The sequence below is a fragment of the Tenrec ecaudatus genome, chromosome X (assembly GCF_050624435.1).
Source record: "Tenrec ecaudatus isolate mTenEca1 chromosome X, mTenEca1.hap1, whole genome shotgun sequence".
NCBI lineage: Eukaryota > Metazoa > Chordata > Mammalia > Afrosoricida > Tenrecidae > Tenrec > Tenrec ecaudatus.
The window spans coordinates 111,914,570-111,924,657 of NC_134548.1; the positions used below are offsets into that span (position 1 = coordinate 111,914,570).

A 10,088-nucleotide genomic window follows, 5' to 3' on the forward strand; every position below is an offset into this window, starting at 1 on the left:
AAGTCTTCATTTATTTATTTGTTGGACTTTGGGTGAAAGTTTGCATAAATTAACTTTCTATGCAAAAATTCATACACATCTTGTTTCATGACTCCGATTTCAATCTGCTCAATGTAAAAGTCTTCCCACTTATTCCCTAGGTTCCCACTTTCTTTTTCTTTTTTAATATTTTTAATACTTTTATTGGGGGCTCTTACATCTCTTATCACAATCCATACATTCTTCCAATGTGTCAAGTACGTTTGCACATATGCCGCCATCATCATTTTCAAAGTATTCTTTTCCCAATTGAGCCCCTGATATCAGCTCCCCATTTCTTGCCCCTCCCTCCCCCACCCGCCCTCCCTCACAAACCCTTGATAAGTTATAGGTTATGTTTTCCATATCTTACATCATCCTCCGTCACCCCTCACCCACTTTTCCATTATTTGTCCCCCTGGGAGGGGGTTCTATTTTGATCCTTGTGATCAGTTCCCCCTTTCTCCCCCCATCCTCCCCTAATCCTCCTTGTACTCTCATTGTTGGCCCTGAGGGATTTTTTGTATCCCGGATTCCCCATGTTGCAGGCTCTTATCGGTAGCAGTGTGCATGCTCTGGTCTAATGCGATTTGTAAGGTAGAATTGAGGTCACGATAGGAAGAAAGTACCAAAGAGCTAGAGGAGAGTTGTGTGTTTCATCGGTGCTATACTGCACCCTGACTAGCTCATCTCTTTCCTGTTACCCCTCTGTGAGGGGATGTCCAATTATCTACACATGGGCATTGGGTTTCTACTCCATGCACCCACCCACCCCGTTCACATTGGGTATGGTTTTATTCTGGGTCTTAGATGACTGATACCTGATCCCATCGACACCTCATAATCGCACAGGCTGGTGTGCTTCTTCCATGTGGGCTTTGTTGCTTCTCAGCTAGATGGCCGCTTGTTTATCTTCAAGCCTTTAAGACCCCAGATGCTCTATCTTTTGATAGCCAGGCACCATCAACTTTCTTCACCACATTTGCTTATGCACCCATTTTGTCTTCAGTGATTGTGTCAGGAAGGTGAGCATCACAGAATGCCGGATTGTTAGAACAAAGTGTTCTTATGCTAAGGGAGTACTTGAGTTGAGGACCAATGTCCATCTGCAACCTTAATTCTTAACATATAGATATGAGTACATAGTTCTATTCCCCTCTCAATAAATACACACACACACACACACACACATGCCTATATTTAGACCTCTATAAATGGCCTTTGCCTCCTGGTTCTTTCCTCTATTTCCTTTTTACTTCCCTCTTGTCCCACCATCATGTTCAGCCATCATTTGGATTTAGTAATTCCTTGATTGAGTCTCACTAGGCATCCTACGATCTTCCTTCCATTGATTTTAGTTCACTTGTTGTTCCCGTGTCCCTGGGTTGGTTTACCCCCCCCACCCCCATTTCCTTTCTCCCACCTCCCCATCTCCCATATACCCCCGGAACCATTGGTACCGGTCTTTTCATCTCTGAATTGTTTATCCCGTCTATCTTATCTAGATAGACATGCAGATACATTAAAAAGGGCAAAAACCAGCAAAGTCAAATAAAAGACAAAGGAAGTCAAAATCAACAAAATAATAACAACAGCAGAAAGCAAGAACAATGTAATAATAACAAAAAGTAAGCCACTGACAAAAATGAAAAAGCCTATAAATAGTTCAAGGAGTGTTTGTTGGCCTTTAAAAGTGTTTTCCAGTTGAGCCTGATGGGGTGCCACACTTTCTCTCATGTCTATTTTTTTGGTATTCCCCGGGGGGTTCATCACTCTGCTCCCCCTTCTGCTCTGCTGCATGCCCTTAGTGCTTCGCCCCAGGGTGATGGGGGCTGACTGTGTACTATTCCTGCACTGTGTCCCCAGTGCTGTCCCCCGCAGCATCCTGGTTCAGTGAGGTATGTCATGTCCCGTGGTGGGGCCAGCCCTACGGCCCTCCCTGTGTGTTGTCTGATCTGAGCAGGAACATTGTCTTCAGGTCTTAGTGAGCCAGGAAGGCCAGGATGCCCTCTCATCCCTCTCTATCACTTTGTGTTTCTCCCATGTGTTCTAATCTAAGGCGCTCCTCTCCCTAAGCTATAGCCCCAGTTCTTTTCCTGGCCCTTTCCACTTTCTAAGATTTGGTTGGTTTTCTTTGTTTGTTTGTTGTTTGTTTACAAATGATGCCCTTGGGTCATGTATGGCTGATTGTACAGATCATTACATTCCTCCCTGATGTTATTATTCACGTTATGGACCTGGAAGGTTCATCTAAGAGATATATCAAATTCTCAGGGATGAGATCTAAGGGTACCTAAGGGTCTCATTCTCAGGAGTTCCACCAGTCTTTATATGATCTTTTTATGATTTTGAATTTTGTTCAACATGTTTCTCTCCCTCTGTCCAGAATCTTCTATTGTGATGCTGATAATAACAGTTGATAGTGGTCACCAGACATCATCTAGTTCTGCTCATTTTCTTGAGTATTTGATTTTCTTCACTCTTCTGTGCTGTGACAGAGGAGAGACCAATTGTTAACATCTTCGATGGCCACACACAAGCTCTTTAGGCCCTAGTTGCTTCTTAAAGTAGGATGCAGAATACTGTCTTTGTAGGTTATGTTATGCCAATAGACCTAAATCCACTGCCCCACCCCCGCCAGGCCTTCCCCCACTGTTGTCCTAAGGCTTCATGCCTAATGATTCATTTTCTGAAAGTAATTATTTATGGCCATGAAGCTTTCAAAAATTTCCCCTTGTATATTCTATAATATCTTTGGATATAATTGGAGCACCTACAAATACACATGTAGAAATGCATATGTTGAAATATCTGCTGCCAAACATTGAATTATCTCTTTTTTTTTTTTGGTGATGTGTTTGCAACACAAACAAATACATATGTAGAAATACACTCTCAGGTGGATGATGGGATTTGGCTTGGGTCCATGCGTTTACTGCCCCTCTGCTAACTCTCTCCAGTTCTGCATCTTTTGCTGAAGAAGTTGAATAGGTGCTGCAAATCTCTTCCCTGTAGGTCTCCATTGACAAAGGCATTGAATTCTGAACTACCATAGCTGACAGCTGCTAGGGATCGAGACTGAAGTTGAGTCCTAGAGCTATTAGACTCTAATAGTTAGAGGTTCCCATTACTAGAGTTGTTCTGTTAAAACCAAGGTATTCCTTTAGAAAATAGTTGCACAAATGAAAAGGCACTTGCTGATGCTAAAGACTGAGAGATCATGACGATGCGGCAGAATCTCTTACGGAGAAAACTACAGCTCTCAACAAGTGAGTAGAAGCAATGAAACAGTACCAGGAAGAAATTCAAGACCTTAACGAAGTCGCAAGCCATCGGCCATGGCCCACATTAGTTATGGGAATCCACCAAGAAAACAGACAATTTACAACAGGAAAATAACGAATTGTGTACATAGCTGGAAGAACATCAGTCTGCTTTGGAATGAGAAAGTATTGAGAAAATATGTTTAGACTGCTAATGTCAAGCAAAAAAGATGATCCATGTATAAAAATGAAGCTAAAAGAGCAGCCCTCCAGGAAATTTGAAGCACATGTTGGCCATAAACTGGAATGGCAACAATAATGAAGAAAGCCATTGAAATTTATGAGTACCGGGGTTGCAAGGAACAGGAACTAATATTTCAACTTGAACTAAGAAAAAAAGGCTTGAGAGAAATCTGTCAGATAACTCGAGAAACATTTTTGAACCACAGAAAAGATGATACATCGAAAAATGCATCTTTGTCAGTATTGGTGACCAATAGCGACCTGCACCTGAGGAAAAGCTGAAGAGTTTTGAGCATGTGAACTTTTTACATGCTTGTCCCTGGGGCTGGCCTACTAGATGAATGGACTGAGTAACAGAAAAAGCAATCTCTGTCAACCTAATTAATATGTGTATGCATATATATATATATATATATATATATATATACACACACATAGACATACTTTTTATATACAATATACTGGGCAATTACATTTTTAAGTGATAACAAGTAAACAAATAGTTAAATGGTAATCCACTTTATTCCAAGACAGAATTAAAAAGTAGAAATTAAGCCATTTGTAATTAGTGAACAGATGAAGGATTTTCAGTAACTGCTAAATATAAAAAGGGCTTCCAGTAGTACTCTTGGCTAGTTCTAGATGATAGTCTGGTAATCTTGCATATTTCCAGTGAATCATAATTTATAGAATTATTCCACTTTAAAACTCCAAATGAATGGCATGACTTTGTGAATGGAAAATTCTAATATTAAGTATCCTTCTTGTTTGGTGTTCGAATCTACAAATGGCTTTTAAGAGTTTGGTTTATGTGACTGCCTTCCATTTTCTCATTGACATTTTTGTCAAATAAAACAAAGGCTTTTTTTAAGTGCCAGTGGTAATTTATTTTTAATAAAATCCACCAATTAAAAAATTTTACATACAGGTACAGTATTGTAAACATCACTCAAAATGTGATTTTAAAACATCAATAATCTGTGGTAGTTTCATTAATTTTGTATCAACTTGAAGATATAGAACTATAAGGGCAGAGTCTAGCCTGTCAATCAGGTCACAGCCTGATGGTACCTCCTTGTGGGCATGGCTTTCTCATACAGAGGGTCCTGGGAACCTCCCTTCTGTCTCTCTGCCTTCACCTTCTTGTGGGTGAGCCACGTTGAAAGCTGCCAGAGCCTTGTGATGCTTCCATTACCACTGGCTTTTCACCCACTGGTTTGTGACTTTTCACCTAATGGCTTGTGATCTACCTCCATTTTATATCATTGCATGTGGCTGCATGAGTCTTAAGAGAGACATATGGACTATTATTGTACTTATGGATTTGAGTTGAACTGGGCTGTGATGTTTTCTCCAGGTACAATTACTTCATGTCATCAAGCTCTTTCTTACACTTATATGAGTGTCACTGGGTTTGTTTCTCTAGTCAACCCGGCCTAACACATAATCCCTACCCAAAAACAGCAACACTTGGCAACCACTGCTCTTATCTATCACTCTAGTGTTCTCAGGTACCATGCAGTTGGCTCTGATGCATAACAACCCTAGGGAATATGCTTGGTCCTGCACCATCGTAAAGATGATTGTCATGTTTCAGCCCATTGTTGCAGCTATTGTCCCAATCCTTCTCCTTGACGGTCTTTCTCGTTTTCCCTGACCCTCTGCTTTACCACATGTGATGTCCTACATGAGACAGAGCCTCACCACTCTCACTTCTTAAGGAGTATTCTGATGTACTGTCTTGTACTTGTTTGTCCTCTTGGCAGTCCACGGTACTTTCAGGATTCTTCACCCACACCATACTTCAGATACATCAGTTGTTCTGCAGTCTTCCTTATTCATAGTCTAGTTTTCACATACATAAAAGAGGACTGAAAATACCATTGCTGCGTCAGGCGTAACTTACTCCTCAAAGTGACACCCTTGCTCTTTGACATTTTTTTAAAAATCATTTTATTGGGGTTCATACAACTCTTATCACAATCCATACATACATCAATTGTGTAAACCACATTTATACATTCGTTGCCTTCATCCGTCTCAAAATTCGCCTTCCACTTGGGTTCCTGTAATTAGCTCCTCATTTTCCTTTTATCCCTCCCCCTCGCTCCCTGTTCCCCCCTCACTCATGAACCCTGAATGATTTATAAATTATTACTTTATCTCATCTTACACTGCCTGGCGTCTTCCTTCACCCACTTTTCTGTTGTCCATCCCCCAGAGAGGAGGTTATATGTAGATCCTTGTGATCAGTTCCCCCTTTCTACTCACCCTTCTCTCCTGGTATTGCCACTCTCACTGCTGGTCCTGAGGGGTTCATCTGTCCTAGATTGCCTGTGATTCCAGTTCCCATCTGTATCGCTGTGCATCCTCTGGTCTAAGCAGGTTTGCAAGGTAGAATTGGGATCATGATAGTTGGGGGGAGGAAGCGTTTAAGAACTAGAGGAAGGTTGTGAGTTTCATTGTTGCTACACTGAACCCTGAGTGACTCATCTCCTCCCCACTACTCCTCTGCAAGGGATGTCCAGTTGTATACAGATGGGCATTGGGTCCCCATCACGCGCTCTCCTCATTCACGATGATATGATTTTTCCCCCTGACTTTGGTTCTTGAAACCTGGTCCCCTCGGCCCTTCATGATCACACATGTTGGTGTGCTGCTTCCATGTGGGCTTTGTTGCTTTTGGGCTAGATGGCTGCTTGTTTACTTTCAAGCCTTTAAGACCCTAGACGCTATATCTCTCGATAGTCGGGCACCATCAGCATTCTTCACCACACTTACTTATGCACACATTCGTCTTCAGCATTTATGTGGGGAAGGTGATCACACAGTGATGGTTTTTGTTCTTTGGTGTCTGCTACCTGATCCCTTCAACACCTCATGTTCACACAGGCTGGTGTGCTTCTTTGTGGGTTTTGTTGCTTCTGAACTAGATGCCGCTTGTTTGCCTTCAAGCCTTTAAGACCCCAGACACTATATCTCTTGATAGCCAGACACCATCTGCTTTCTTCACCACGTTTGCTTATGCACACATCTGCCTTCAGTGATCATGTCAGGAAGGTGGGTATCATGAAATGACCGTTTAGCTGAGCAAGGTGTCTTGTATTAAGGGAATGCACGAGAGGAGGCCCAATGTTCACCTGCTACCCTACTACTAAACCTAGAAATATATGCACATAGGTCTATTTCCCCCATAATCATAAATATATTTACATATGTACATGTCTGTATTTAGGCTTCCACGTATGCCCTTTGCCTCCTACTCCTTTCCTCTATTTCCTTACGCTTTCCTCCTGTCCCACTACCATGTGCAGCCTTCATTCTGGTTTCAGTAATTCCTCTCAGTTACCTTGCCCTTGGTCACTCCCTACCAGTCCTCCCATGCCCTCCCTGCCACTGGTTTTGAACCACTCATTGTTCCCTTGTCCTTGTGTTGGCCAACACCTCCTCCCTTCCCCTACCTCCCACACTCTCATGTCCCTCCGGGACCGTTGGTCCCATTATTTTCTTCTCACATTGTTTGTCCAGCCTACCTTATCTAGGTGGACCTGCAGATATATTAATATGTGCAGAAAATTGTGGATGGCTGTGACAGCACCAAAGTGGCACATACAAACATGGCAACAACAGCAGCAACAACAACAAGCTAACAAACAAAAAAGTCACTGACATACAAAATTTAAAAGAAGAGAAAAAACAAAACAAAAGGACAGGGGGAAAAAAGCCTTTTAGTAGTTCAAGATCTGTTTGTTGACATTTAGGAGTGTTTTCCAGAGAAGTCTGATGGGGTGCCACATCATGGCCCCAAAGTCCATCCTTTATACTCCCTCTGGACCTCCTTGCTCTGTTTCCCCCACCGCTCCATTGCACGCCCCCAGTGTTTTGCCTCAGTGTAGTGGGGTCAGCTCAGTCGCACATCCTACATTAGGTCTCCGGTGCTGTCCTGTGCAGGGCCATGGGTCAGTGCAGGATGTCGCATCTCGCCGTGGGGCTGGCTATATGGTCCTCTCTGTACATTGGGCACTCTGAGCAGGGCTATCGTTCTCTGAGCTTGGTGGGTCCAGGTGTGCTCCGCTCCGTTCTTCCTCCTTCCATTGCCTCAGCTTCCTTCTGGGTGTGATGTGGTAGGTCAGTTCCTTCCCCATACCAGACGATCTGTTTTCATTTTCTGTGGTACTCCCTTCGATGGTGCGGGTCGGGCTAATTCTGGTTAGGGCCAGCATATGGTCCAGCCTCTTTGTGGATTCCTCCATGTGTTACGTTGCCCTCCTGGTTTGGCATGTCATGGTGTCTGTATGCACGTTCCAGTTCTGTGGGGACACAACCAATACTCTTCCCCTGGGTGGGTTAGTGCCCTGTGCCCCCATGCCATCAACTCAGTTTCTCCCCACCCCACTTATCCCTCCCCCTGCCCCACTTCTCCTTCTTTATGTTGGACTCTCAGGTACCTCCCTAGGTGTGGTCTGCCCTGCCTCCAACTATCTATGCTTTCACCCGTTTATTGCAAGATAGGTGTTTTTTTCTATTCCTGGTGTGCTGGTTTTACTTACCTCAGGGGACTCGTGTTATACCTGTCCTTTTGATTTGGCTTACCTCGCTTAACATGATTCCTTCCAGCTCTTCCCTTGAAACAAAGTGTTTCGTGTGATCGTCCGTGCTTTTCAGTGATGCATAGTACTCCATTGTGTATATGTGCCAGAGTTTACTAATCCACTCATCTATTGATGGAAACAGGCTGATTCCAAGTCTTTGCGATTATGAATTGTGCCGCAATAAACATTGGAGCGAAGTTGGCTGGTTATGTTTTATTTGTTGCTTCCACCGGGTATATGCCCAGTAGAGGGATGGCTGGGTCATAAGGTAGATCAATTTCCATTTTCTTTAAGTATCACCAGATTGCTTTCCACAGTGCCTGTACAAATCTACATGACCACCAGCAGTGGAGGAGGGTTCTTACTTCACCACAGCCCCTCCAACACTTGTTTCTCTCTGATTTGCTGATTTGGGCAGCCTCGGGGGTGTTAGACGGTATCTCATAGTTGTTTTGATTTACATTTCTCTTATGGCTAATGACCTGGAACACTCTCTCATATGCTTATTAGCCATATGGGTCTCCTCACTAGTGAAAATTCTTTTCAGTTCTTTTGCCCACTTCCTTAGGGCGTTAACTGTTTTCCTATTTTAGCAGGTCATGATGGTGTTGTAGATTTTAGTAATAAACCCTTTGTCCAATGTGTCATTACAAAAAATCCTCTCCCAGTCTGTGCATTGTCTTGTCACTCTCTTGGCGAAGTCTTTTGAGGTGCACAGGTTCTTTATTCTTATTAAATCCCATTTGTTTATTACCAGTTCACCTGTGTGTATACCCTTCCCTATTGCAGTGAGCCTATGAGTGCCCTGGGCCAGTGCTGTGAAGTTAGTCCCAATTCTCGCCTTGGTGGTCCTGATGATTTGCGGTTTAACTTCTAGGTCTGTGATCCACCTTGAGTCTACTCTTGCATATGGGGTGAGGTAAACATTTTGTTCCATCGTTCTTTATGTGGATATCCATTGTTTCTGGCATCGCTTGTTAAAAAAGGGCATCCGCTTCCCACTTGACGGTTTTGGGACCCTTGTCAAAGATCAGTTGTCTATAACTGATGGTTTTATTCTTGGGCTTTCTATTCTCTTCCACTGATCTTAGTGTCTGTCGTTGTGCCAGTACCATGCTGTTTTGATCACTGTAGCTGTGTAATAGGCATTAAAATTGGGTAAGGTGAGTCCTTCAAATGTGTCATTCTTCTTGAGGAGTTCTCTGCTAATTCTGGGTTTCTTCCCTCTCCATGTGAAATTGGTGGTCAGTTTTTCCAGTTCTTTGAAGAAGGCTGATAGTATTTGAATTGGTATAGAATTGAACTTGTACAGTGCTTTAGGTAGGACTGTCATCTTTACTCTGTTAAGCCTTCCAATCCACGAGCAAGGGATGATCTTCCATTTGTGAAGGTTGCTTTTAGTTTCCTTTAGTAGGTTCTTATAGTTTTCCTTGTATATGTCTTTGGTATTTTTTGTTAAATATATTCCTAGATATTTCGGTTTGTTCTTAGCTACTGCGAAGCGTACTTCCTTCTTAATACCATCTTCCATGGTCCTGTCCGATGTGTATAGAAAACCTACTTCTGTTCATTGATCTTGTATCCTGCCACTCTTCCATATTCCTCTATCTCTGTCAGTACTCCAGTGTGGGAAGCCGTAGCTCTCGCGAGATGTGGGAAGCCACAGCTCTCGTGATGTGGGTAGCCGCAACTCTCGCTGCCATTACTAGATGGCGCCGGGCAGTCAGGGCGGTGGTCCAACTAAGTGGTAAACAACCACTTAGCGCATGCGCGATGCTGAGATGACGTAGTCATAACTCCACCCTGGAGTATGCAAATGAAGGTTCTGGCGAACTCACCAATCTATGCAAGAGGTTTTGGCAAATGCACCAATCAAGGCACAGCACGTCCCCATAGAGCATATATAAGCAGCAGTAGTCTGGGGTTTCAAGGTCTTTACCGCATAATGAAAAATTAAATGCTTGTGGAAGAA

The 10,088-nt window shown here is 43.1% G+C and overlaps 1 pseudogene; it reads left to right on the forward strand.

Annotated features, from left to right (window-relative positions):
* Positions 1 to 2,249: 2,249 nt before the first annotated feature.
* On the forward strand, positions 2,250 to 3,806 carry LOC142433649 (FGFR1 oncogene partner 2 homolog pseudogene; annotated as a pseudogene).
* Positions 3,807 to 10,088: the final 6,282 nt, after the last annotated feature.